Source organism: Neofelis nebulosa, chromosome X (genome assembly GCF_028018385.1).
Source record: "Neofelis nebulosa isolate mNeoNeb1 chromosome X, mNeoNeb1.pri, whole genome shotgun sequence".
In the NCBI taxonomy this organism is placed as follows: domain Eukaryota; kingdom Metazoa; phylum Chordata; class Mammalia; order Carnivora; family Felidae; genus Neofelis; species Neofelis nebulosa.
The window spans coordinates 9981272-10008509 of NC_080800.1; the positions used below are offsets into that span (position 1 = coordinate 9981272).

At 45.6% G+C, this 27238-nt stretch overlaps 1 long non-coding RNA gene and 1 other non-coding gene across 2 annotated transcripts in view; both read left to right on the forward strand.

Annotated features, from left to right (window-relative positions):
- Nucleotides 1-27238, forward strand: part of LOC131502000 (uncharacterized) — a 197750-nt gene that overhangs the window by 139743 nt on the left and 30769 nt on the right. The gene's annotated exons all lie outside the window — the stretch shown is intronic.
- On the forward strand, nucleotides 20318-20402 carry TRNAQ-UUG (transfer RNA glutamine (anticodon UUG)). Its single transcript has one exon. It is a non-coding gene; the product is annotated as a tRNA-Gln (tRNA).

The window sequence follows — 27238 nt, forward strand, 5'->3', positions numbered from 1 at the left end:
ACTCTCATGCTGTCTCTATCTCTCAAAATAAATAAACTGAAAAGAATGTTTTAAAATGAATAGGGTCAATGTAATTCTTTTTTTTTTTTAAGTTTATTTATTTATTTTGAGAGAGAGACAGAGAGCAAGCAGGGAAGGGGCAGAGAGAAGGAGAGACAGAATCCCAAGCAGGCTCCACTCCATCATTGCCGACAAAGCACGATGCAGGGCTTGAACCCACGAACTGAGAGATCATGACTTGAGCGGAGGTCAAGAGTTGGACGCGTAACCAGCTGAGCCACCTGGGCGCCCCAAGGTCAGTCCAATTCTTAATCCTTTGTGTGTTATCAGCCCACATCCACTCCCGCCACCAGGAATCTTTTATACTTAAAAACAAAAAGAAATTCCAATGGTAGGGAATTTCACAGTGCCTGGATGTCACTCGTGGTTCTTATTTATTTTTGCTGTATTTGTTGATTTATTTTGCTCTCAGCTTTAATCTGGAGACGCTCCTGTTTTAGAATATATTCGCAGGTCATTTTATGATTTTCCTCCTCTGCTTTCCCTGCTCTCTGTGTCTGGAACTTCTATGTATTAGATAGTGGACGTGCTAGACGGACTTTTCTTCACCTTTCTCTCACATGATCCATTTGTGTTTTATTCTCCTTTGGGCCACTTAGTTGCACAATTCATGGGGCACTAGATAATGTCAGTGGTTTTTTGTGAGATTGTTCAATGGTATGGTGGGGAGATAACCTTTATCACCTAAGCTTTTCGCTGAGAACATTTTTCAGTTCCTTCTAATAAGTCATCCTTATCTTGTTTCGCCTATAACCTTATTTCATGTTTAGTACAACCCCTTATGATTCTGAGAAAATTAATTTTAATTTCTTTCAACTTTTCCTTCTTCCCGATTTATCTTTGCCTTCTACAAGTTCCTTCACTTGTGTGTGTTTTGGTTTCTGTCTTTCACATTGCAGGCTTTCCTTCGTTCTGTGTTCAGATTTGAGGCTAAAGTATGGAAAATAAAATTAGAAGCTTTGTGAGTGAGCAGAGATGGGGCCCAATCCCAGTTAACATGCACCGTGGGGTATGCAGCAATTTTCTGCTGAGTTAGATTTGACGTTGGTAGATCTCCAGATATTAGTATCTGGAGATTTAGGATTTAGGATTTATAAATGACCATCTATCGGTATTTGTATCCAGAGACCTGGGAGACGTTGCTTTCTCCTGTTACTGCTACCAACTTGCAAACAAAACAAAACAAAACAAAACAAAAAAACCACAATGCTGGGATCTGCATTAGGGAGCAAACACCCCCTAGATCTCAACGGCTTACATCAACACTTTTTCCCCCAACGTTACGTGAGGGCTGTTGCTGTTACAGGAGGGTTCTGCTGGGCTTGGCTTCATGAGGTTTTGCAATCTGGGACTCGGGCTCAAGAGCAGACACTGTCTGGGGAATTTTGTTCTTCTGGTGAAGGACAGAAGCAACGAGTCGAACCACGGAACCGCGCTGAAGCTTTTGTTCAGACATGTCTTGTGTATTATTTGCGCCCATTGCATTGGCCAGAGCAAGTCTGATGGCTGCGCCCAGAGTACATGGGGCAAAGTATTTGCACCCACAGGAAAGCCGAGCAAGGACGAGCCGGGAACAATAATAAAATCTATCACGGTATCTCAGGTTGACTCACGTCTCATTTTTCCTGTTCTCTGTATCTTTGGGAAGTTTTAATCTTTCCATCTTTTACTATCGTTTTAATGGGTTTGTGGGAGAGGCAGAGATAAATGTGGGTGTTTCATCTTTAATGTCTAACTAAACATCTGCTGTTAAATCCTCAGCGCTGTTAACATTGTTGGACCAAACTCAGTGCTTGTCAGAAACAACTCTTGTATAAAAAGGGGGAAATAAGGATCAACGTTCATATTTGTTTGGTTGAAATTCTCGGTGGGGGGGGGGGGGGGGGGAGGAAATCCGTACAAAACGAAAACAAGGGGGCGCCTGGGTGGCTCAGTCGGTTGAGCGTCCAACTTTGGCTCAGGTCATGATCTCACGGTTCATGGGTTCGAGCCCCGTGTCAGGCTCTGTGCTGACAGCTTAGAGCCTGGAGCCTGCTTCGGATGCTGTGTCTCCCTCTCTCTCTGCCCCTCCCGTGCTCATGCTCTGTCTCTCTCTGTCTCTCAAAAGTAAATAAATGTAAAAAAAATTTTTTTAATAAGAGAAAAACAAAAATGAATATTTCCTGGGGGGGGGCGGCAGTGGTCGGTAGGAACTGGGTCTGGCAAACAGACCTGTTGTACATTCTTGTTTTTCTCCCGTGCAAATGCACTCCCTCCTCAGAAACTTAAACTTACCAGTAAATTCCAGCAATGCTAAACCTTAGAAGAATTAACATGAATTTTTAATATTGTTATGGCTACACTGGCAAATCAAATTGGGTCTCTTCTCAAAAGCTATGAATGATGCAATACCTTTGTGTTTGTTACCCGAGTCCGGTTGCCCAATCTGCAAAATGGAAGGGTTTTATTTAATCTCAGCTGTCCCTCTTCTTGCCTTCTTTCACATTGTTATCATTTGAATTCCTTGCGGTGATAACAGATTTTCAAGTCAGAGCGGAGAAGTCAATCTTTCCCTAAACAAACTCTCATTACTCTGTTTGAAAGCGTGCTTTAAAAATTCATACCTTTCCATTCTTCTAAATGAAAAAAAGGTAAGAGAAGAATCCAGAGAAAAAAAAAAATCCCAAACCAAACAAACCTGTTTTGTCGTTTCCAGTACATTAGCAGGGAGCGCCAGAAGGTGGGGGGAACTTGGTAAAAAGATTCACTTCAAATGTCATTTTCTGAGGACTTTGTTAACCTATCCTCTCCCCACTCCTGCCCCCGGAGAACTAATATTTTGTGTCTCTGTGACAGCCAAAGCTTCGTGTCTGCACTGTGGCACAAACCTCTGATGCAATCATTGATGTGTGTTTCTCTCTCCCGTACTGGAGTGGGGTCCTCATGGCCGCGTAATGCTAGGACCTAGCTTAATCAAATGTCAGTGAATCATTGATAAATTAATATACACTATATTCTTTTCAAAATCTCATGTAGTAACATGAATACAATCCAAACAAAAGAAACCACTGTCTTTTTGTTTCATGATGCTTTCAGTCCCAATGCCGACCTTTATAAAGATTTCATTTCTCTTACCTACATTCTTTTCTTTCTTTGTTAGTTTTTTAAGATTTTGGTTTTTTTTTTAACATTTATTTATTTATTTATTTATTTATTTTTTGAGAGACAGCCAGAGAGAGCACAAGCAGGGGAGGGGCAGAAAGAGAAAGAGAGAGAGAATCTCAAGCAGGCTCTTCACTGTCAGCATAGAGCCCTATGTGGGGCTCAAACTCAGGAACCCTGAGATCATGACCTGAGCTGAAATCAAGTGTCAGATACTTAACTGACTGGGCCACCCAGGTGCCCCCCCCCCCGACTAAAATTTTATTTTTAGGTAATCTCTGCACCCAAGGTGGGGTTCGAACTTATGACCCTCAGGTCAAGAGTCACACGCACTAACCGACTGAGCCAGCCAAGCGCCCCTCTTTCTAGCTGTTTTTGTTTTTCCTGAATAACCACGGGGAATAAATGTCACCGATGCATTATTTTTGTTTCAAAATAACATCTTTTTCTTGATTAGAAAAATAATGCATGCTTATCGAACAATACAAAACAAAATACTAAAGCGGTAGAAAGTGCATGAAGTAGAATGTGAATAAGCTATGTCATTATCCCACCAAAAAGTAAACAGCTATTAACAGACGTGGAGACAACTGTAATTAACACATACACATGAGCGTGCACACATGCACACATGCACACACACACAGTGAAAATTAGGAAATAAAAATATAGCCATTAAAATAAAAAATAGATATACTGGCTCTCTGGCAGTGAACTGAACACTCATGTTTTCCTCTATCCCTCACAAAATCCTCCTAAAATGGAAATGGGAAGACTATTTTTAAAGATGAAAACACAGGGGCGCCTGGGTGTCTCAGTGGGTTGAACGTCTGACTCTTGATTTCGGCTCAGGTCATGATCTCACGGTTCGTGAGTTCAAGCCCCATATTGGGCTCTTTGCTGTCAGCAGGGAGCCCTCCTTGGGTCCTCTGTCTCTGTCTCTCTCTCTCTCTCTCTCTCTCTGCCCCTTCCCTGCTCACACTCTGTCTCAAATATATAAACTTAAAAAAAAAAAGGTGAAAACATAGAAGACAGAATGGGATGGGAGATGACAGAAAATGACATTTTAAAAGGTGAACAATGGTTACATGAGTGGAAACTGAACTAAGACACCCAAAAACTAGAACCTGAGCCAGTAGTGCTGGAAGTCCCCAAAGAAATGCCTGTGGTGTACAAGCCCACACAGGCTCAGGGTTCGAGCCACCCGTCACCTCCACAGCTGGAGACACAATGGGGTTGAAGTGAGGAAGAAGTGAGAATCCCAAACCCCTCCCCATCTTGGCAGAAGACTGTGGGTAAGAACAGGGGGATTTTTTTTTTTTTTTAACTAGGGGGATTTTGAACTTAAGATTTCAAGTAGAGCTAAGAAAAGGATTATTAATTTTTTGTAATTTTTTTTTTTCAGATAGAGAGACAGAGTGTGAGCAGGGGAGGGGCAGAGAGAGAGGGAGACACCGAATCCAAAACAGGCTCCAGGCTCCAAGATGTCAGCAGAGAGCCCGATGTAGGGCTCGAACCCACAAACCGTGAGATCATGACCTGAGCTGAAGCTGGCTATTAACTGACTGGGCCACCTAGATGCCCAAGAAAGGAGGTTAAACATCTGTGCCATTAACGGTGGCACGTCTAGCTGCCTCCCCTACTTGGAACCCAGAGCTCGGCAAGGGTATCATATACTCTAAGCAAGAAATGAAAGAATTCTCAGGAATCACTGACAATACCTAAAGAAACGGACAGCTGGGCATTCCGAGTGAGTCAAAGAGAACGTTCTTTGTTCAAGTCTGCAAAGAACAGAAAAACTTTACTCATAAGTGGGTGTTCCAATCTGCCTTGCTCCTCAATATGAGCAGGCAGTCAGAGGTCACCAGATATCTGAGGGAAGCCTGTAGCATGAAAGATGGAGACCAAAACAAAAAAGGAACTTGGAAGAAACAGTGCAGAGAGAAGAAAAAATTGATAATAGCAAATCTATAGCTAATATTCTCAAAGGTACAAGGGAAGGTGTTGTACTCCTGAAGCAGGAACAAAACACTATGAAAAAGGAACATTCACCAAATGCTTAGAAATCAGAAGCATGAAAACAAATTACAAATAATAGTAGAAGTTCTGGCAAATAAAATCAAGGACGTCTTCGAGGAGATAGAATGAAACCATAAGGAGATGGGATGCCTCAGAGAAGAGATAAGAAAATTAGGTCACCATCTAGGAGATCCAGCGTGAAACAGCGGCCAACCTAGAAACAAGGGGCTCAGAAAATGTAAGGGAAGAAATCTTCAGGAAAGTGTTACGAAGTTTCCCCCAGAACTAAAGAACACACGCCTCCAGATTGAAAAGGCTCCCTTAAGTGAGCAGCCTAAGGAAAGAAAACCCACCCAAACCATACCATATCCCTATGAACTTGTAGAACACCAGGGTTAAAGAGAAGATTCTAAACATTTCCACACAAAGGTATACAATAGATCATATCACAGGAGGAATAAACAAGACGCTTGTCTTCTCCATAAGGACCCAAAAGCCTCAGATGTAGCTGCAAAATCCTGCGTGGAAGTCACTGGCCAGGGACCCTACAGTCAGGCAATCAAGTGCGAGGCTGAGAAAAATATATTTAGACCTGAAAGGGTTTGAAATTTCACCTCCTCTTTCTTTCTTTGGAAGCTTCTAGGGGAGAAGTTGCACCAAAATGAGGTAATAAACCAATAAAGAGGAAGTTAGGGATTTAGAAACTACTGGAGAGGTGATGATGAGGCGAGCTTCTGGGATGGCGGATGTGCCGAAGATCACAGTGTCACCAGCCCACGTTGATGGCTGGTATTTTGTGTTTGAATTTATTGAGAGAAGTGTCATCTTTTAGCAAAGGTCTAAGGGGACAATCAGTGACAGATACGGATATTTTCTTTTTTGGTTTTATCAAAGTTACACGTGCACAAAGCAACACGTGGATAGTTCATTAAAAACATTGCTCCCCTGGGGCGACTGGGTGGCTCAGTCGGAGTTGAGCCTCTGACTTTGGCGCAGGTCATGATCTCACGGTTCATGGGTTCGAGCCCCGCCTCGGGCTCTGTGCTGACAGCTCAGAGCCTGGAGCCTGCTTCGGATTCCGCGTCTCCCTCTCTCTCTGCCCCTCCCCTGCTTGCTCTCTCTCTCTCTCTCTCTCTCTCAAACATTTTTTTTTTAATCTAATAAACATTATCTTTCTTTAATTGCCTAAACACGAGCACTTCCTCATTTTGGATAATAAACACCATCATCTCTTCTGATGCTTTCCTGTCTCTTCCAGCACTTTCTTTACCACTGTTGGGGAGGAAGACCTTCCTCTGCCCTATGGTCCTTCTAGCTGGACTTAAAATCTCATTGGCATGTGACAGATTAAGAGGGGAAAATCAAATCTAATAGTTTTATATGTACCTGGGGGGAATCCACAGGGACGTGGAAAGTCTAAAGACAATGAGGCAACAGAAGCTTATGGGCCGAGGAGAGGGGGAGGGGCTTAGGACCCAATGGGGAGAAAGCTCATTAGCAAGAAGGTGATAGATGTTTGGCAAAACAAGTTTGCCCTATTATGCAGATGAGTCTCTCAGGTAAAGGAGGGTCTGTTAATTGCTGTCTTCCTGGTACACGGGCTCTCCTTTCCAAAGTAGGCAGTTGTGGGGGAGGCAGAGCTTTTCCTGCATCTGCTGGGTTTTGATTCCTTTTAATCCGAAATAATCTTCATGCCAAAGTGGCCCCTTTGGGGGCATCTCCTCCTGGACCCCTTCACCACCAACTGGTTTCCCCTTATCCTTGTCAGTTTTTGAATTGCTTTGTCACCTCGGTGTGGCTTTTGGATTACTCTGACATGAATTCCATCAGGGAACGCTGCATCCAGAGTACGTTCTGGGTGTATTCCATCTGGTTGGGCCCAGACCTTCGTCTATCCTGTTTTTAGAAAGTGTAATTCCCTTTTTCTCTTTTCTACCCCAAATTATGCATTCCACCTCATTCACTGGAAAACCCATTTTCACTCAATGCCTATTTTCTCCTTTGGATTAGAAGCCTGGGTTTCTCAGCTCAGTATTCTCCATGAGGAACAGGCAAGCTTTAGGAATTTCTGTCTACCGTTGCCAGTTGTTAACCCTAACACTTTTAGAGAAACGTGTGACGAAAAGCTTTCACTCGCTTCTAGCTTCTTTTGGTCATTTTCAGCCTTTGCCTCCATGAATGGAGATACGTGAAGGGCTCGATTATACTGACCTGCTCACGCAAAAACGTGTATTTTTATAACCTTGAAGGTCAAGCTCAGTATAAAATGTCCTCTGACAGAGCAGATCACACTTATTTTGTGGGGTTCCTCTGGGAGCTAAGTGGCCCATAGTTGAGGTTTGGGCCATCCATTTATCTACAGGTTAGAATAGTCTAGAACACTTTGCTGAGGGATGTATTGATCCTTTCTACAGAGACACTCTTGGTTCATCTTTCCCACGTGATGGCTGTGAGGACATTCATCCAACACGTGTCTTGAGTTGGTATTTTATAAATTTCCCCCAAACGACCTCAACTCCACCCTCTTTTTGATGGTTGAATCACATGGATCATCCTGTATTTGGCAGCGAGAAATGTTCACATCGGAGCTATTAACCTTGAACAATCTCCTCTGCAAACCTTATCAGAAACACATTGGCAAGGAATAGTATTGCTGGAGGGTTGCTTAAAAGAAATGAAGTCCATCCTTAGCCTTAGATATTCTGAGGATTTACCACATTGGAGGACTGGACCAAATTCACCCTTGGACCAGTCCAATCTGTTAGCAAGCTGTGTACTTGACCTTCATTGCTCAGACCCTACACAGATCGCTTAGCGAATTTCCTTCTGCCGTGTGTTTTTATTCCGCAACAAAGAACCCTTCTAGGAAACAGCTTTCCGCAACCCATTTTTCTCTGTTGCAGAAAAGTGGTCCAAGGTGCCTTACATACTTAATTTTCAAAGTGTGGTCCCAGAAGTTTTGACATCACCTGGAAGTTGGTTAGAAATGGAGAATCCTGGGCTCCACCAGACCTACTGAATCAGAATCCGCATTTTAACAAGACCCCGGGTGATTTGCGTGCACACTTATTTTGCTCACACGTATGTACTTTGGGTGGGGCTTGACAGGACAGCCGGTCTCTGTTCCACTCGGTGTCAGCTCATCAGCTCGGGCAGCTCAAAGGCTGGGGGCTGGAATCATCTGAAGCTTTGCTCACTCACATGTGTGGAAGTTAATGCTGGCTGTTAGATGGGAAGTCCCAGCTATTAGCTGGGACTAGGGCCGGAACACCTACGGCCAACATGGAGACCAAGTGCCAAGGGCAAGGGTCCCAAGATAAAGATGAGCAGGGCAAAGCTGTGTTGCCTTTTACTACGTACCCATGGAAGTCAGGCAGCATCACCCCGGCTAAATTCTTTCCTAAGGGCCGTCACAAAGTCCCTCCCAAAGAAAGGAAATAGATTCCATCTTTAAATGGGGGAACGGCAAGATTCTGGAAGGCATGAGAAATACTGCAGCAGCTGTGTTTTAGAAAATAAAATCTGCTGGCCAACCAACACACCAAAAAAAATGCTCCACATCACTCATCATCAGGGAAATACAAATCAAAACCTCAGTGAGGTACCACCTCACCCCTGTCAGAATGGCGAACGTTAACAACTCCGGCAACAACCGATGTTGGCGAGGATTCGGAGAAAGAGGATCTCTTTTGCATTGCTGGTGGGAATGCAGGCTGGTGCAGCCACTCTGGAAAACAGGATGGAGGTTCCTCAAAAAGTTAAAAATAGAACTACCCTACGACCCAGCAATGGCACTACTAGGTATTTACCCAAGGGATACGGGTATGCTGTTTCGAAGGGACACAGGCACCCCCATGTTTCTAGCAACACTATCAACAACAGCCAACATATGGAAAGGGCCCAAATGTCCACTGATGGATGAATGGATAAAGAAGATGTAATATATATATATATATACACAATGGGGGATTACTCGGCAATCAAGAAGAATGAAATCTTGCCATTTGCAACTACATGGATGGAACTGGAGGGTATTATGCTAAGCGAAATTATTCAGTCAGAGAATGACAAATATCGTATGACTTCACTCATATGAGGACTTTAAGATCCAAAACAGATGAACATAAGGGAAGGGAAGTAAAAGTAATATAAAAACAGGGTGGGGGACAAGACATAAGAGACTCTTAAATATGGAGAACAAACAGAGGGTTCCTGGAGGGGGTGTGGGAGGGGGGATGGGCTAAATGGGGAAGGGGCACTAAGGAAGCTACTCCTGAAATCATTGTTGCACTATACGCTCACTAACTTGGATGTAAATTAAATACAAAATAAAAAATAAATAAATAAAGGCATACTCTCAACCTAAAAAAAGAAAAAGAAAAAAGAAGATAAAATCTGCTACAATACTCACTTTTTTTTTCAACGTTTTTTTTTTTTTTTTTTTTTTTTTTTTTTTGGACAGAGAGAGACAGAGCATGAACGGGGGAGGGGCAGAGAGAGCGGGAGACACAGAATCGGAAACAGGCTCCAGGCTCGGAGCCATCAGCCCGGAGCCCGACGCGGGGCTCGAACTCACGGACCGCGAGATCGTGATCTGGCTGAAGTCGGACGCTTAACCGACTGCGCCACCCAGGCGCCCCTACAATACTCATTTTTAAAGCTCTTTTAAATTGTTTTGGAAGAGACTGGGGATATAAATTAATAATAAATTAATAAAGAATATTTATTAGAATTCAATAGCTTTTAGTTGCCGCCTGGCCCCCAAGCCTATTGTACATCTTTGCTTTCTAGTAAAGTAAATAACCTGAGAGGACCAGGGAAACAGTTAAAATTTATGGAAATCAATTTCTTGCCTACATGATGGAAAGTGGTCAGAAAACCACATCTCACCAGGTTGCTCCCAGCTCCCCTTGACTGACTACAGGTCCTTCTGGAATCTTCTCCGGTGGTGTCGGTCTCACCAACTCTGGTTTGTTTTTTTTTTTTGTGACCGGACACTATGAGCTGGATTGGCAGATGTGCGAACTTGGTCTTTTCAGTAATGCTCTCTTAGTCCCTTTACCCGCCCCTCCAACTACCTTGGCCCTACCTTGAACGGTTTCATCTCTGCCTGGGGCTGTGCTGCGGGTCCCTTCAGAGGACACACATTCTATGCGTAAGACAGAGACAAGTCTCGTCTGTTCTCGAAGCCCCAGGAAACCAAGGTAGGATTTCTAGATTCTGTACATTTTCTTTCTTTTTTTTTTTTTTTTTGCACAAGCATCTGATATAAGGGGGCAAAGCACAGACGTGTGCTCAGGAGATCTGGGCCTATTATCTCAGTACAGTGAGCTCGGCCACTTAATACTACACAGGAAGCGCTGTGAGCCTGTGGCTTTGCCAGTGAAGTGATTATAAACTTCCTACCTTAGAACGCCGTGGGAGGAAAATTCTAGCAAATCATAGCGTGGAAGTGTTTTTAAGATAAAAAATGCTAGACAAAGGCAAAGGTCCAGGTTGGTGGCCTAGGCGCTGCTGTGGCAGCCTAATAGGTGGGATAACAGTGAAGGCATCATTTTCTCTTCTCACATCCCGTCTTTTGAAGAGTGGGATTCAAGGACCAGGGCACCAGAATCACCTGGAACGTTTTTAAAAACGCCTCACTTTAGCTGTAACGGAATCTGACTGCCTGAAGGAAAGGTAGAGTCGTGTGTTTTTGGATCCCCACCAATGACCCTTGGGCACGCGGACGTGTTGGGAACCAGGCAGCTGCCTCCACCTTGGCCGTGTTTGATTGGCCTCTGCTGGGTTAGGTTTGCTGGGGCAAGCTCATAGCCAACTGGGACGTTTCCTGCTCATTCTCAAGACTCAGATCCTGACCCCTCTGAGCTCCAGTCCTGGCCTGCTTTCTCACAGCCCCACCATGTGTGAGTAGGCTCCAGGCCCTCTTTCTAGAGCTTCTCCTGGGTGTCCTTCCCAGAAGCCTCCACTTTTAGCCTCCCTCCAGCTTCCACTCCTAGAGTGTGCCCTCTGGCTCCCCAGACTAAATTCTCAGGCAAGTTTCTGCAGCCCCTGGGGAGTAATTATCGCAACCTTCTCTTCTTGAGCTAGCTCTGAGGCCATCTTGGCTATAATACATCCCATGAGTCAGCTCTCTGGGGGGAAAGGAAGACTCCCCCACAAGTCGGGTCATGTGGGAATCATCTCGTCACCGTGAGAGAAGTGCGCTGACAACCCGACCCTGCCTCGGGGCTTGCTGGGAAGCCAGCAGATCCCCAGCGAAGAGCCCGGAAGTGGCTCTCCTGAATCCTCGCAGAGGAAAATCCAAACATCCAAGGAGCCGTGAAACGGATCCAGCGTAGTGCAGATCCCGTTTGCCGTCACCACCCTAGAACCAGGAAAAACCGGGGACCGCTCGGGGGTGGGGGGCAAGTTCACTTTGGGCCCCAGCGACACTCTGCTTTCTCAGATTTCCCAGAAGGAAGTATATGTTAGTGACGAGTACCGTGGATGAGTACCAGCCCAGCTTCCACTGGCCTTGGGAGCAGATGTGTGCGTCAAGTTCTGTTCCAGCCATGAATCGGAGCGCTCAGACAACTCTACTTGGCTCCTTGTCCTGGCATCATTTCCTAGCACATATATATGTTCCCGTGGAGGTGAGAACACTGGAGATGTAGATTTTGTTCCAAAGAACACTTGTTCCTCTTTTCCTTTCATGGTGTCTCTGGAGGACCACACCATTGTCCTTGTCCGTCTTTGCCAAGTGAAATGGCGGGAGAGTAATGGGGGAAACTCTTTAACTGGTGGGCATCTTAAATGCCGGCCTGCTGGGTTTGTTTAGATCTGGGGTTGCCAACTCAACGGGCATAGCCGTTTTGTAAATCAAGTCTTCCTGGGACACGGCCATGCCCACTTATCCACGTATGGTCTACGGCCGCTTTCTCACCACGGTAGCAAAAGCTGAGGCAAAGGAGAAAGTCGGATTGGAACAAATGGACATTCCCTGAGGGGGGCGCAGAGACTTTCAGGCCCCCCTCCCTTTGTTCTTTGGCGCATGCTCATTGCAAAACCGGCGAAAATAAGCCCACGAGACGGAGAGGGGAAGAAGCACCCGGAAGCGAAGGGTCTAAGGGTTTGGGACTCATCGTGGGAAGGTGCGTACCTATATCCCATAGGTCGTAAACCTACTGCTAACGAGACAACACAGCTTTCAGTTGGTATTTCTGACAACAGGTCATCTCCCTTACTTCTCACAAGGTCATGGAACAGGCATAGATAGGTTACTTGTAAAGAGCTGGGCACAACTCTACATGCCTAATAGATACATCCGTGTGTGCTTGTTGACTTCCAGAGCTGCAGTACGTAGGACTTTAGAACTTCTATGTGGAGGGGGGAAGAAATGAAAGAAACAAAAAATGTTAATCATGCTTCTCTTTGATGAGTAAGATTATGGATCGGTTTAATTTTCTTTCTTGTCCTTTCTGGACTCCTCAAATTTCCTTCCGTGACTATTTATTACACACACACACACACACACACACGCACACACGGTCAGGGAGGAAGACCTTTCTGTGCCCTATGGTCTTTCTAGCCGGACTTAGAATCAAGTTGATGGGAGACAGAATAACAGGAGAAAATCAATTTTAATAGGGAATCCACACCGACCTGGACATTTCAAAGACAATGAGGCAACTGAGGTATAGCCGACATCCGGAGCTCAGGAGAGGGGTAGGGGCCTGAGGACGCCAAGGGGAGAAAGCTCATTAGCATGAAGGGGAAAGGAGGAGTTTGGAGAAACAAAGGTTTCCCTATTATGCAGATTAAGTCTCTTAGGTAAAGGAGAGAGTCTGTTAATAGCTCTCTTCTTGGTACAGGCTCTCTTTTCCAATGTAAATTTAGGCAGTTGAGGGGGAGGCTGAGAGCTTTTCCTGCATCTGCTGGGTTTTGATTACTTTTAACTCAAAATTATCTTTATGCCAAAGTGGCCCGTTTTGGGGCAGCCTGCCCTGGGCCCCTACAACGAACACACACACACACACACACTCACTCCAGGTTACTGGATGGGGTTTACTTCTTTAGACAAAAAAAAAGACCTAAACAATATGGAAATATTGGCTTTTGTAAGTCAATGTGACTTAAAACCTTTTTTTTTAATAATCAAATCATATTTCGGTGAAAACAATCATCTCCAAAATCTCTCTTTTCGCATTATGGCCCTGTGAGAGACACTCCTGGAGAGAGTGGAGGAGGGGGCAGTGAAAAGGAAGCCAGGATCCAGTCACAGTCCCTTGGGGGGATTATTTTGGGGCAGGCGGCCACTGTGACTGGCAGCTACTTTATTATAGACAGATGGTCCAAGCGAACTAAGTGAGCCTGGAGGTGGCCAATAAAGTTCAGCTCAGGGAATCCATGTTATTGAAATCCTTAAAGCCCATTCATTCAACGCCAGGAAAAGCTAGCCCTCCTCTCCCTGGCACAGACCTATCAACAGCACTGGGGTAGCCAAACCCTCCTTTGGTCCAGGAGGTGACAGTCGTGGGCGACAGGTGAACTTGGCAAGTAGTTTTGTATAGCGTCCACCTTTCTCTGCAGGGCGGCACCCTTGAGAGGTGAGATGGCCCCGCATCGCACGCCATCAGGGACCTGCAGACGAAAACAATAGTTTTCACACACCTATCAGAACGGCCCAAATCTCGAACGCTGCCGACCCCATGTGCTGTTTTGCCAAAGTAAGCACACTCTCGCCCTGGGAGCCGGCAATTGCACTCCTTGGCATTTACCCAAAGGCGTTGAAAACTCACGTCCACGCGAAGACCCGCACACAGAGGTGCACAGCCACTGCAGTTATAACTGTCGAAGCTTGGAATCGATAACGGTATCCTTCGGTGGGTGAATGGAGAAACGAACCGCGGTATGTCCCCACAACGGACTATCATTCAGCTTTAAAAACAAATGAGTTCTCCAGCCATGAAAAACAAAAACAAAAACGTGGAGGGACCTTAATTGAAAATTATCACGCGAAAGAAGCCCGTCGGAAAAGGCCGTGCCCTATATAATTCCGGAATTATACACGATCTTAGGTATGCTCCGTGAGATTCCGGAAAAGGCCAAACTATGGAGGCAGGAAAAAGATCAGTGGTTCCCGGGGGTTGCGTGGGAGGAAAGGATGAATAAATGGGATATGCAGGATTTCTAAGGCAGGGAAAATACTCGGCCCGATACTGTAATGGTAGATGCACGCCGTTACACGGTTTGTCCAAACCCATAGAGTGAAACTTGATGTGAACCACGGACCCCGGGTGCTGACGCCGCGTCAGTGCAGATTCATCGTTTGCAACAAATGTCCCCTCTGTCGGGGACGTTGCCCATGGAGGAGACTGGGCATGTGTGGGGACAGGGGACGTAGCGTGTCTTTGCACCTCCCCCTCCATTTTGCTGTCAACCTAAAACTGCTCTGAAAAGTAGTCTTAATCATTGGGGCGCCTGGGTGGCTCAGTCGGTTGAGCGACCGACTTCGGCTCAGGTCATGATCTCACGGTTTGTGAGTTCGAGCCCCGCATCGGGCTCTGTGCTGACAGCTCGGAGCCCGGAGCCTGTTTCACATTCTGTGTCATCCCTCTCTCTCTGCCCCTCCCCCTCTCAGGCTCTATCTCTCTGTGTCTCGGAAATAAATAAACGTTAAAAAAAAAATTTTTTTTTTAAATAGTCTTCATCAAAAGAAAAAGACAAAAGGCCACGAAAGAACGTAGATTACAGTACCATCAACTTAACATCTGGTGTTTCGTATTGTGCTTACCTCCTTGTATTATCAGCCTGGCCCCTGGAGGCATCTGAGTTTGCAGTGCTCGGTTCTAAAACAACCTCTTAATACAGGAGGGAGGAGGGAGGAGATGGGCCACACAATCTGCCCAAGGCTCAACAGGGAAGACAGACTGGAAATCCAAGCCCGTGGCCATGATCACAGCGTCGGCCTGAATCCATACACAGCCACTGGAACTCTCTAGTACATTCAGGTAAAGCCGTGTTATGCATTCATTTATTTTTTCTTTCAGCATGCATTCCCCGGGCACAGTGTTCTTATTCGTGCGCACACACGTAATGCACACAAGTAAATTGCACAAAGCAGAGGTTCTCATGCGTTACCTAATAACAGCGTTAAACATGTGACATATCGGGCCCATGATATTTAGTTAGCAGCCCCTTCAAATGCTTGAAGATAGAGATGTTCCAGCAACAAGTTCTATTTTTGAAATACCAAATTGGAACTTGGAACTTATTATGAGACCGGATGCCTCTTCCATCTATCGATGCAAGAGTGAAAACAGCTGCCCTCTTAGAACGCGGGAGCTATGGCCAAACTATTTCTCCCCGTTCAAAGAAATTTGGCACCGTCTGGGATTTTTTTTTTTTTTTTTTATCTTTAACATTCTAGCTTTAAAAGAATTGTAAAGAAAAAAAAAACAAAAAAGCAAAAACCAAAGCCATGGGCAACAACAAACCGCAGAACAGAAAATTCAATATATTAAAGAGCAAAGAAAGATGCTAAATTACCCTCGAAGGCTGCTTCTAGAAAAGGGGTCGGCCACCTATGGCCTGCATGTCAAAGCCAGCTCCCCCATCTGTTTTTATAAATGAAGTTTTTCTAGAAGACAGCCGCATGCATTCATTTACATATTTTCTATGGTCGCTTCCATTTCACAGTGGCGGGGCTGAGTAGTGGAACAGAGACCTTCTGGCTGGCAAAGCCTAAAATATTTATTGTCTGGGCTCTTTGCGGGAAACATTTGCCAACCCTGCTCTTGATGATGTGGTAGGTGATACCGTACGAAATTGCCCACGTTTGGCAGTTTTCACCTACACTCGCATAGGGTTCACTCTCAAAAGCAGAGGGTAATTATTCCACTGGAAAGGGGCATATTTTTCTTGCAGGCCGTAACTCGTACTGACGCCCTGGGCTCAAAACAGAATTTCACAACGGCCGTGTTTATCAATAAAACCACTCCCTCGTCCACAGCAGAAAATAAAATCAAAACCATCCCTTCCTTTTTCCAGAAAGTGGACAAAGACTAGATTGCCTCACCGGTGTTGAAACCGAATTTTCTAGTGAAAGGTTTTGCAGCTCTCCTCAGACACAAATCCACCCTTGCCCCACCTATGAAATCTCTCTCAACTTCAGTTAGTCATGCGTGAGGACTTACTCTGAGTTCCCTCTGCCCACGCCACTTTATGCAAACTCCTCAATATCTACATTTCACGTACGAGATTGCACTAAATAGGTTTGCGTAATGTGGGTCATCGCTAACATAACAGACTATAAACCTCTGCTCCGAGGGCCTCAGGTTACACCACACCCAGAGCTGTCAATTTCCATCTTCCCCCAGAAAGATCCAGCCTGGTGAGAGGGAACGAGCTGAGGTGTGGGACTTAGGCCAACTTCCTTTGGGATTCTGGCACTACGTCTTAGCAGTTGCATGAACTGGGGCACGTTTTGTAGCTTTGATGAGCCTCACTTGCCTGAACTGTAAAATGGGGCTGATCCCCGAAAGGTTCATAATTAGGGGAGCAAAGTGCCCGGCAATTAGCAAATAGTCGAGCCGCGTGAAATTGCGACCAAAAACAAATGGCAATAGCATGTCCTTTATTTTTTTTTTAAATAAATTTTTAAAAGTTTTTATTGATTTTCGAGACACAGAGCGCGAGCAGGGGAGGGGCAGAGAGAGAGGGAGACACGGAATCCGAGGCAGGCTCCAGGCTCTGAGCTGACAGCACAGAGCCCGACGTGGGGCTCGAACCCGCGGACTGTGAGATCATGACCTGAGCCGAGGTCGGACGCCTAGGTCAAATGGACACAGCACCGTGTGCCACTTGGAGCTTCCGGTCAGGGTCTGGACGAGGGTGAGGCACGTTAAGGGCCCCGGGGTGCAAAATTGAAACGGCCCTCACGCTCGGGGGCAGACCCTGTCCTACCACGACTCGGAGAGCACGTGGTTTCTCAAGTTTTCCTCCTGAGGCAACTTTCTTGACCCTCCATATTTCCAGCTGTGCTGCAGGGCTCCCCTTATCTCGCTGAGAAATTCCTCGTCTCTTCAGCTCCGGTGCCTAAAAAAAACATCTCTTGGTTGACCCTTTCATAAATGAGTCATAGCAGATCGTAACGTTACACCCTCCGCAAAACGCTTGCTTCAAGAGAGGATTAAAATCTTAACTGAAAAGGCACGAAGGAAGTTTTAAGTAACATGTTCCATAGCAACATGAGTAGCATTCAGGCCAAAAGAAAAAAGAAAAACCTCCTTCGATCGGTCACAAAAGGACAAACAAGACCATGGAACAGTGGGCAAGAGACTGGAAGAGACACTTCACACACAAAAGAATATCTGAGAGGCCCGTAGCCATGCTGCTATGGACTGAATGTGTGTGTCCCCCTAAAATTCACATGTTGAAACCGAATCCCCAGCATGATGGTATTTGGAGGCGAAGCCTTTGGGTGGTAGTGGTAGTGGTGCTTGCGTGCCACGAACGCGCCGGTAAGGGCGATGCTGACGACTCGGAAGGAAAAGAGGAGCGCTGTACGGAAAGCTTCAGCCTCGGAGAATCCCTAAGGAATCCAGAACAGAGTGGCAGCAGGCACACGGATGGCAAAGGCTGATGGGGTCTCGGGCGGAAATGAGGACCACGTGATCGGAAACCGGAGGAAAGGCCATCTCGTCCTAAAGCGGCCAAGAAGTCGGCTGACTGTGTGTGTGGTAGTGTTTAGTGCAAGGTCAAACCGGCAAGCGGTGAGACGGGACAGACAGCTGAGGCTCTCTGCGAGCCAAGTGCTGAAGGCGGGGCTTGCGCCCCCCCCCCCACCCCCGCTCGTAATAAAATACGCGAAGAGAGAAAGGACTTTGAGACCCAAGTGTTCAGCCAAAAGGAAGCAGAACTTAAAGATCTGGAGGTACGTGTTAGCACTAGTGGGGAATCCGCCCAGCAGACCCCTTCCGTCCCCTGTAGGAAGGTGACCTTGCCTGAAACAATCTACTTTTTGCTAGAAACTTCCTTTTCCTGCCCCTTTCTGCCTATAAATCCTTCCATGTTGTACAGCTTTTTGGAGTTCCTTTCTGTCTGCTACGTAGGACGCTGTCCAATTCATGAATCGTTGAATAAAGCCAATGAGATGTTTCAAATGCACGCCATTGAATTTTGTTTCTTAACACCAGCAGAGCCTCAGGCTTCAGACGCCAACCCGGGACAGCTTGCGGGGGGGACCCAGGCCTGGAACCCCTGTGGGTCGTCACTCTGAGGGTGGGGGCGATGGGGCCATACACAGAAACACTCTGTGGCAATAGAATTGAGTGGACGGCAGGTACACACAGTGACAGGCCTGGCTCACCGGATAGTGTCGAACCTCTGGGAGGCTGGGGGTGGCGTTTTGCAATTTCGTAACCCGAGTACTGATGACGCGAATGCGTTAAGTGTCCAACTCTTGGTTTCGGCTCCGAGTCACGATCTCACGGTTGGTGAGTTCGAGCCCCGCATCGGGCTCTGTGCGGACAGTGCGGAGCCTGCTTGGGATTCTCTTTCTGTCTCTGCCCTTCCCCTGCTTGCCCTCTATCTCTCTTTCAAAGTAAATAAGTAAATAAAAAGATTTTGAAAGCACCCACTTTCTGCGATGTATTAGAAGGTCAGAAGCTCCCAGTTCAGATCCTGACATCTGTAGTTCTGAAGTCCAGGCTCGAGGTGGAGTCACGTTCGCATACCTATTCCTCTGGTTCGGCGGTAGGCGAATTATGGCTCACAGGCAAAATCCAGCCAGCCATCTTTTTTCTTTGCAAATAAAGCTTTACTGGGGCACAGACACATCCATTTATGTATGTGTTATCTGGGGCCGCTGTCACCAGACATCGCAGAGCTGAGTCGTTGTGACGGGAATCAATTACACGGTCCACAAAGCCAACAGGTCTGATTGAGAAGCTTCTTGATACCTGCTGCGTCTCTCACCTCTCTAGGCTCTTCACCGTTTATCCTGCCTTCCTCTTGCCCGAGCCTGTGGATCAAATGCCTATTATCCCAATGCAGGCAAGCCCTGTGATTTTTCCGGACAGAAGACAGGTAGGACCAGGAACTTGCTGGTCATTGCCACGCTATCAGACTGTTCATTTGGCTCATGACTAAGGTGCCTCTGAAGAGGTGATGGAAATTGATGACAATGGCAATTCAGGGCGTGTAGGACACCTGCACACATTCGAGCCTCCAGGTGGACAGAGACCTGTAAGTGCATGGCTCTTAGAAGAGGACATCTGAACACAATCGTTTCGACTGCGGACTTCAACCCTACTGTAGCACACGATCAGAGATGGGCTCTGGGTTCCCACGGCTTAGGTTCCTTTAGCCAAGAGTATATGACACATGCCAGGTGTTTGGCAGTTTTATCTTGCTGCATGTGGTCACTTACATGGAAATCCAAAAATCATTCACTGTTATAATCAAGAAAATTGCCCCTGCCAGACACGTTAGAGACCTTCTTTTTTTTCTGAAGTGTTTTCTCTCCCCCATCTATAAGCAGCTATCTTTTGGGCATGATTTTTTCTCAAGAAAGGAGACGTTGAAATGGAAGAAAACAGTTTGGAGAGAGAGGCTGTCCAGTGGTTAAAACTCGAAGTTTGGACTGAAAAAGTTGGCCGTGTTTCCTGCATTCTTCTAAGGATTTGCTCTGTGACCTTGGGTTCGCTTGGCCTATCTGGTCTTTCACCTGTAAAAAGTAAATTTTTGAAAAGTTCATGCTCACTCAACTTCCTCAACTGATCTAGGGAATGATAGTTGTTCATGTTCTTTTAGCTGTCTAGGTGAAACAGAGATGGAATCAACCCGTGACAAGGCCAGTACATTTCCACTGCCCGCACTTTGTCATAAAAAGATTTATGCCCATACTTGGTTGTAACTTGCACAGTGTCTTCGAATGATGCAATTGCTGTTACCTAAGGGAGGTGAAGAAGATTCTGGGCAAAGAGAAGAAGCTCCTTTCACGAGGGAGAGATTGTAGAGAAGCACAAAGGGAAAGACCTTCTAAAATTATTTATTACTTCTTTGTTTTGCTTGTATTGGTTGAATTTTCAATTAAACCAGAAACGCATGGGGCGCCTGGGTGGCTCAGTGGGTTAAGCGTCTGACTTTGGCTCAGGTCATGATCTCACAGTACGTGGGTTCGAGCCCCACTCCGGGCTCTGTGCTGACAGCTCAGAGCCTGGAGCCTGCTTTGGATTCTGTGTCTCCCTCTCTTTCTGCCCGTCCCCCACTCGCGCTCTCTCTGTCTCTCTTTGTTTCTCAAAAACAATAATTTTTTTTAAAAAAAGTTATTTTAAAAACTGGTGATTTAAAAAAAATTATAAACCAGAAAAACATACCGAACACATATAATATTTCAGACACTGTCTTTGTGGATACAGAGAGATTTTAGAAGTCCTCTTTGTGAGATACAAAAGCTTTCAGTCTAAGAAACCACAGGTTCAAATTCGGTCTCCACCTTTTACTGGATAGATGACCTTGGGGAACCTACTTATTTTATCTAAGCCTTAATTTTCTTATCCAGAAAATGGAGCTAATCATCCATTATCCACCCATCCCTTAGCTTTGGAGTGAGAACGAAATGAAATACAGGATGTAAAGTACTCAGTAGAGTGCCTGGGAAGAAATCAGCAGTAAATATTAGCCTTGCAATGGTTGTTGTAATGTTAAAAAGCGTTTCCCAACTGAATCTACTTTTATTAAGAAAAGATTTCCAAAACACGGAACACAAATAGATTACAGTGGGCCCTTTCAATGGCATTCAAGAACATTACCTACAAGCCCACCTCAGGGGCAGCTCACGTAAGCAACTTTGTTTGCCTTATTATTTACTTGATTCCGACCCAAGTCTTTACAAAATTAAATGATAACTTGTGGACAATTGATACACTGAGAAAGTTTGTTGTCAGGTAGAGATGTAAATGATTTCTGTGTAACAGAAAAGTCTTAACGGTTTCATTACTCCTTCAGATATTAACCATTTTGTCTCCAACTTGGACATTGTATTTTGGCATACATGTTAGTTTTCCATAAGGCTGATAAGGTGTAGAGTCTCAAGATGTAGCGTTTCTAATGGAAACATGCAGATGTCTGCCTACCTACTACGTGTGTATGCCTTGCAGTCAGCCCTTGATTTGTGAACTCAGCTCGTGGGAGAGCAAAGATTTTACATATGTTTCAGAAATCCTTTCCACAAGAGACCCATTTAGATTCAAAATGTCTGACAGTAACTGCCTTTTGATTGCATTGTCTAATCCATTTACATTTATAGTTATTCTCAATACGGTTGGATTTATCTCTGGCATTTTGTTTTGTTTTCCAAATGTCTCAGATATTTTTGTTCCTGTCTTCCACCTTTACTACACTCTGTGGTAGTAAGTGGATATTTTCTAGTGTATAATTTTAATTCTTTTGATCATATTTTTACTGTTTCTCTCTTCTCTCTCTCTCTTTTTTCTTAGTGGATGCTCTAAGGTTTGCAAAGTACATCTGAACTTAAAATCCACTTCAGGTATACTAATTTGATCTCAGTAAGATATAAAAAACTGTATTCCTGTATAGCTCCACCCCTCCCCCTATTCTGTGCCATTACTGCTAGACATACTATGTGTATATATGCTAGAAACCAAACAATATGTTGTTATAGTTATTCCTTTGTATAGTCTCATGTCTTTTAAAGAAGCTGAGAGAAGAAAGGAGAGCAAGTATATATTTATAGAATTTGTTATATTAACCTTCTTATTTACCATTTTTGGTTCTCTTCGTTTCTTCCTGTGGATTTGTGTCAGCACTTGGTGTCATTTCCTTACTCCATATCCTCACAAAGTAACTTCTTTATAAGAAATAGGCTTTATATATATATTTGGCTTCTTCAATGGCTTTTTTAAAAACTTTTTTTCGGGGCGCCTGCGTGGCTCAGTTGGTTGAGTGTCTGACTTCAGCTCAGGTCATGATCTCACCACTTGTGGGTTCAAGCCCCGCGTCGGGCTCTGTGCTGTCAGCTCAGAGCCTGGAGCCTGCTTCGGATTCTGTGTCTCCCTCTCTCTCTGTCCCTCCCCTGCTCATGCTCTGTCTCTCTCTGTCTCAAAAATAAATTAATAAAAACATTTAAAAAATTGAAAAAAAATAAAAATAAAAACTTTTTTTCAATGTTTATTTATTTTTGAGAGAGAGACAGAGCATGAACAGGGGAGGGGCAGAGAGAGAGGGAGACACAGAATCCGAGTCAGTCTCCAGGCTCCGAGCTGTCAGCACAGAGCCCAACATGGGGCTCGAACCCTCGAACTGCACAATCATGCACTGAGCCAAAATCAAGAGTCAGAAGCTTAATCAACTGAGCCATCCAGGCGACCCTATAAGAAATAGGTTAAGCTTCTTGATTTCGGCTCAGATCATGATCTCATGGCTCATGAGTTCAAGCCCCGCGTTGCGGTCTGTGCTGACAGCACAGAATCTGCTTGGGATTCTCTCTCTCCACTCTCTCTCTGCCCCTTACCCACTTGTGCTCTCTCTCAAAATAAAGTTAAAAAAAAAACTTCTTTTAAGAAATAGACTTTATGGTTTCAGCCTCTGTGCGTGTGTGTGTAGTTCCAGAGAAATAAACATGTAGTTGATTCAGTTTAAGATCTTTGTCAATAATAAATTTTGACCTTACACCCACACACGGGAAGACAAATAGAAACATTTCTTATTATGACTTAATCCCACCCTAAATCCTTTCTCCTGTAAAACGTGTTTAAAACATGTAGAAATCAGTGGTCTTTTTTATGGACACTGTTTTATTCAGACAAACTTCAAGGGTTTAGGTAACCTGATAGAACATTCTTTGAGTCTTCAACCTAAAAGCTTTTCCCGGGAAAAGACAAAATTGGTTTTTTGGAGGCTTCTGCCTTAATCAATTTTTCCTGACGTTGCTGGGAATCTTGATAGGCAAGTGCACTGTCCCTCAGCACAGGGTGACAAAATCTAGTTCCGGTGACAAATCGCCTGCTTTCTCCAAAAGAACGCCTGGGCTTCCAACTGTAGCAATTTACAGTTAGACGAAGAGGTGAGGGAAGGGAGAAGGTATCTCTTCTTTGGGCTAAGAGGCAGGAACTAATCCTAAGGGTTTGTCCTCACAGAGAGGCCACGCGGAGTGCCTCCTAAACTTCCATGTGTATACGAATGACCTGGAGCTTAGGTAAAATGCGGATTCTGATTCAATAGAGGGAGGGTTTTGCCCAGGAACCTGCAGTTGGAATAAACTCCCAGACAAAGCAGGTGTTGCTAGCGGTTGGGCGACCACACTTCAAGTAGCAAGCGTTAGTTAGAGCTCTCGTTCTCAAACTTCCAGCCCATTGTAATCACCTGGGGAGTTTTCAGAAATTCGCGGGGCCCTGGGCTCAAAGATTGTGATTTGATTGATTGTGATTGTGATAGTAATGGGCAGACGAGTTTAGGAATTACTGGGAAAAGTGATGGTGGCCGAGTCCCCAGCTCCGGATGAAACCGCCTCTTTGTTCTCTTTGGGCTGGTCTTCGTCATTGACACAATAATGAACCTACGAGTCTGCTTTTTATTACCGCCATGCATCAGCAATTCTCAATAATGTCAGTGATATAATACCCTTCCTAGGTGAGGGTGGCCCGCACCCATCACCCTGGCCCCTTGGTGACGTCATTGTTTTTTAGGCACTTTTCCTACGAGCTCTTAAAGCCCAGCTTGGCATCCAGGCTGGCCCCGAGCTGCAGACCGCTCTCTGCCCCGCAGAATTTGCTGCATATCTGCCGCTCCTCTGAGCTCTCCCTTCAGCTGCAGCTGTAACCATTCCATCACGTTTTTCCCCAGCAGGTCACCACCTCTGACTCCCTCCTCTCCGCGCCTTTCTTGCCTTTCTTCCTGGCAGCTTCCCCACCCTCCCCAACTCCAGCCTAGGGCCTGCCTCCAAATCTCAGCTTTTCATTTTGGTTTCTTGTCCTACTTCCTGCTAGCTGATCCCCGGCCCCGGGAAACGAACATTTTCAGCGTTGCATAATTAACGCCGGATAAACTGTGAAAAAAGCGTGTGCATCCTTCGGTAACAAAGTGTGTTATTTAAAGTCACAAATGCAGGTCAGAAGCTGCTTCCAAACCGGTTTACTGGTTTCTGGTAGGGCACATTAGGCCTATAGTTATGCTTTGTTTGTTTTTAAAGCCACTTTTGCTTTGTTCGCTTTTGCCTCACTCTCCTTCCTCAAGGCCACCTTAGTCTCACCTGCCAAACACACCTAAGTTCAGGTTTCTGGGGTGTAGGGAAAACTCCCACATCGTGAAGGCTAATTTGCCAGTATATTCTCCCTATCATCTTGATTATGCATCAGAATAGATCAGGAGAGGAATAATATGTCAGGCGTTAAGAAAAATGACCTAAATCTCGGAATAAAGGCCAGGAGCGTTCAGGACGTCCTTTCATTGCCACGGCCAGCCCAGGACTACGTAACTGGCTATAGAAGGTATCTTTGTTTGACTTGCTATCTACTATTCATTAAACAAGAACCCAGATGATGTGAAGTTATGTGTTAACATGTATATTTTGTCTAGAAGAAATGCAAATCCTTTCTGACTGGTGGAAAAGATCACCCCAAGGGTCATAGTGTTATTGCCCTGTAGGGATGGGGCGGTATCGTGTGCAATCTAGCCATCTCATTCAAACATCCTTCTTCTTTTTTTTTTTAAGGTTATTTATTTATTTTTGGTGGGGAGGGGCAGAGAGAGAGAATCCCAAGCAGGCTCCGCTGTGAGCACAGAGCCTGACACGGGGCTCGAATTCACAAACCACGAGATCATGCCCTGAGCCGAGATCAAGAGTCAGACGCTTAACCGACTGAGCCACCCAGGCGCCCCAAACAGCCTTCTTTTTTAATGCCTATAAATACGCAATTCCTCCAACGCTCCTTGCGATACCTTTACTGTCTCGTTGAGCCCGTCGTTAACGACTTGCAGAAACTTTCTGGAAATCCTACTTTGAACAGAGGCCAGAAAAGCCAGCTGTGGGGAATGAAGCGCATTGGGGTCCTTCAGTGCAGCTGTTCTAACCTTTTCATAGAGCCCCCCCCCCCACCCCCCTTGCAGAGTTCTTTTTTCCACCTATACTAGCAACTAGTGACCTGGAGAAGGCCAGCCCCCCGGGGAGTTCTAACAGCAAACCCAGGAGAAACCCGAGCCTCGTGAAGGGGAGCACGCTTCACCATGAAATTTGTTGGCAATAAAATATTTGAACAGCTGGGGCCCTGTGCGGAGTTCTGACATTGGCTATTTTATACAAAGGAGTCCTTTTTTGGTTCTCCCCGCTCCGAAAAGGGAAAGGTCTTTTCATGTTTGTATTGAAAAAGTCGTCACTAGCCCCACTAGGTCAGCCACGCTGCTTGCGTTCTGGCTTCTTGAACACCGTTCCTTGTCCTTAACTATGTGTTTGCAATCGCCTGGCATGCATTTAAGTGGGTTTTTCTGATAGAAGAGGCATTTCGCTTTCTGAAGATATCATAAGGCACGTTTGTCTCTTCGTTGGTCGTCAGGCTGCTGTCTGCACTGTGGTCCCCTGCTTGAAGGGCTATGTTGCCTTCATCTGGCTCTGAAGTGTTGGCCGTCAAGGCAACAGCTGCTGGGGAGGCATAGACTGTTGATCACAGTCATTCCGATCTCAAAATTCAAGGCATTTCCGTTTTGTTTTGGTTTGAAATATTAAAGTGACCGGGTGAGAACATACATGAAAAGCTTATTGAAAACAACAGTCTCCTTTGCTAAGAACACCCGGAGTCGTTCCGTGCTTTGGGAAGTCTTTAGCAAAGCTGTTTTGCAGATCTTGGCAGAAACGCAGAAGGATTAGCCAGGGCGTAGACCAGTGCCGTCGTTGTAGTTGCTGGTTGAATTTTCTTAAATAATAAAAGCAACTGAAATGGCCCATTTATAGATACATAATTGATTTTGCCTTAGTCTAAGAATGCCTATGCCAGAATAAATGTAGAAAGCAGAGCTGAGGAATGGAGGTCAAGGATTTTACTGAGACTGTTCTGTGGGACCAAGCTGTACCTCCTTCCAACCTTGTCCCCGAAAGAGGCGTTTTGATCAGAGGTCTCTTACCCCTGCGGGCAGTCCCCCGCTCAGAGATGTGTTCACTGGACACTCACTGCCTTCTGAGATGGTGACAGGCTAGTCTCTTTCCCCCTGGCTTTCTCTGGCTCCCCCTCTTCCCCCATCGTAGTGCTATTTGTCAGGAAAGAAACAGAAGAATGTCAAGACCTTAAACTTGCAGTGTTTTCCTTAACTGCGTTTAATGCTGGTTATTTTGCAAGAGGTTGAGAAAATCTCCCCCCCAAAATTGCTGCTTCCTCCTGGACGTATTAGTCCAGGCTTTTTTCCCTTGCGTTTTCCAGAAACTTCCGTCTTCAAAGAATTGAACACTCACGCTCCCTCTATCAAGTTCCGGGTCCCCTCTGGGTTTCCTGCTGCTTTTGATACTCAAATTACTTGTTGTGCTGCACAAAGACCTTCACTTACTGCTTCGAATTGGATTCGATTCGTCAGGGCTGTTATTCACCAAAGACGAGGGACTCATCTGTTTTTCCCAGTTGCCCCACCACCAGGCTAAGATTAATGGCCCCACGGAAATTGCGGCTCTGTTCCTTTATCTGCACTGTCTGGAAGTTCTGACCCCATAACACAGGTGATGGAAGCCAGTGGTAGCAAATAAATCAGCAGCGGGTGGGTCAAGTTCATTAGAATAGCTTGCTTTGTTGTGTTTGTCTTGAACCCTTGGCATCTTGGCTCTGCTGCCTCCAGTTTGGAGGCACCCCTGCCCCCCCCCCACACCGGGGCCCCTCCCCCTTCCTCAGAGCAAGCTGCTTGCTCCCCGGGGTTCGGGGTGGGCGTGGCCCAATCTCCTTGCTGGTTTAGTGGAGTCTCCCCCGCTCCCCTCCCCCCTCCCTTCTCACAAGCCTCTGGGCCTTTCGGAGGAGACCTGGTTTTTCTCCCTCTCCCC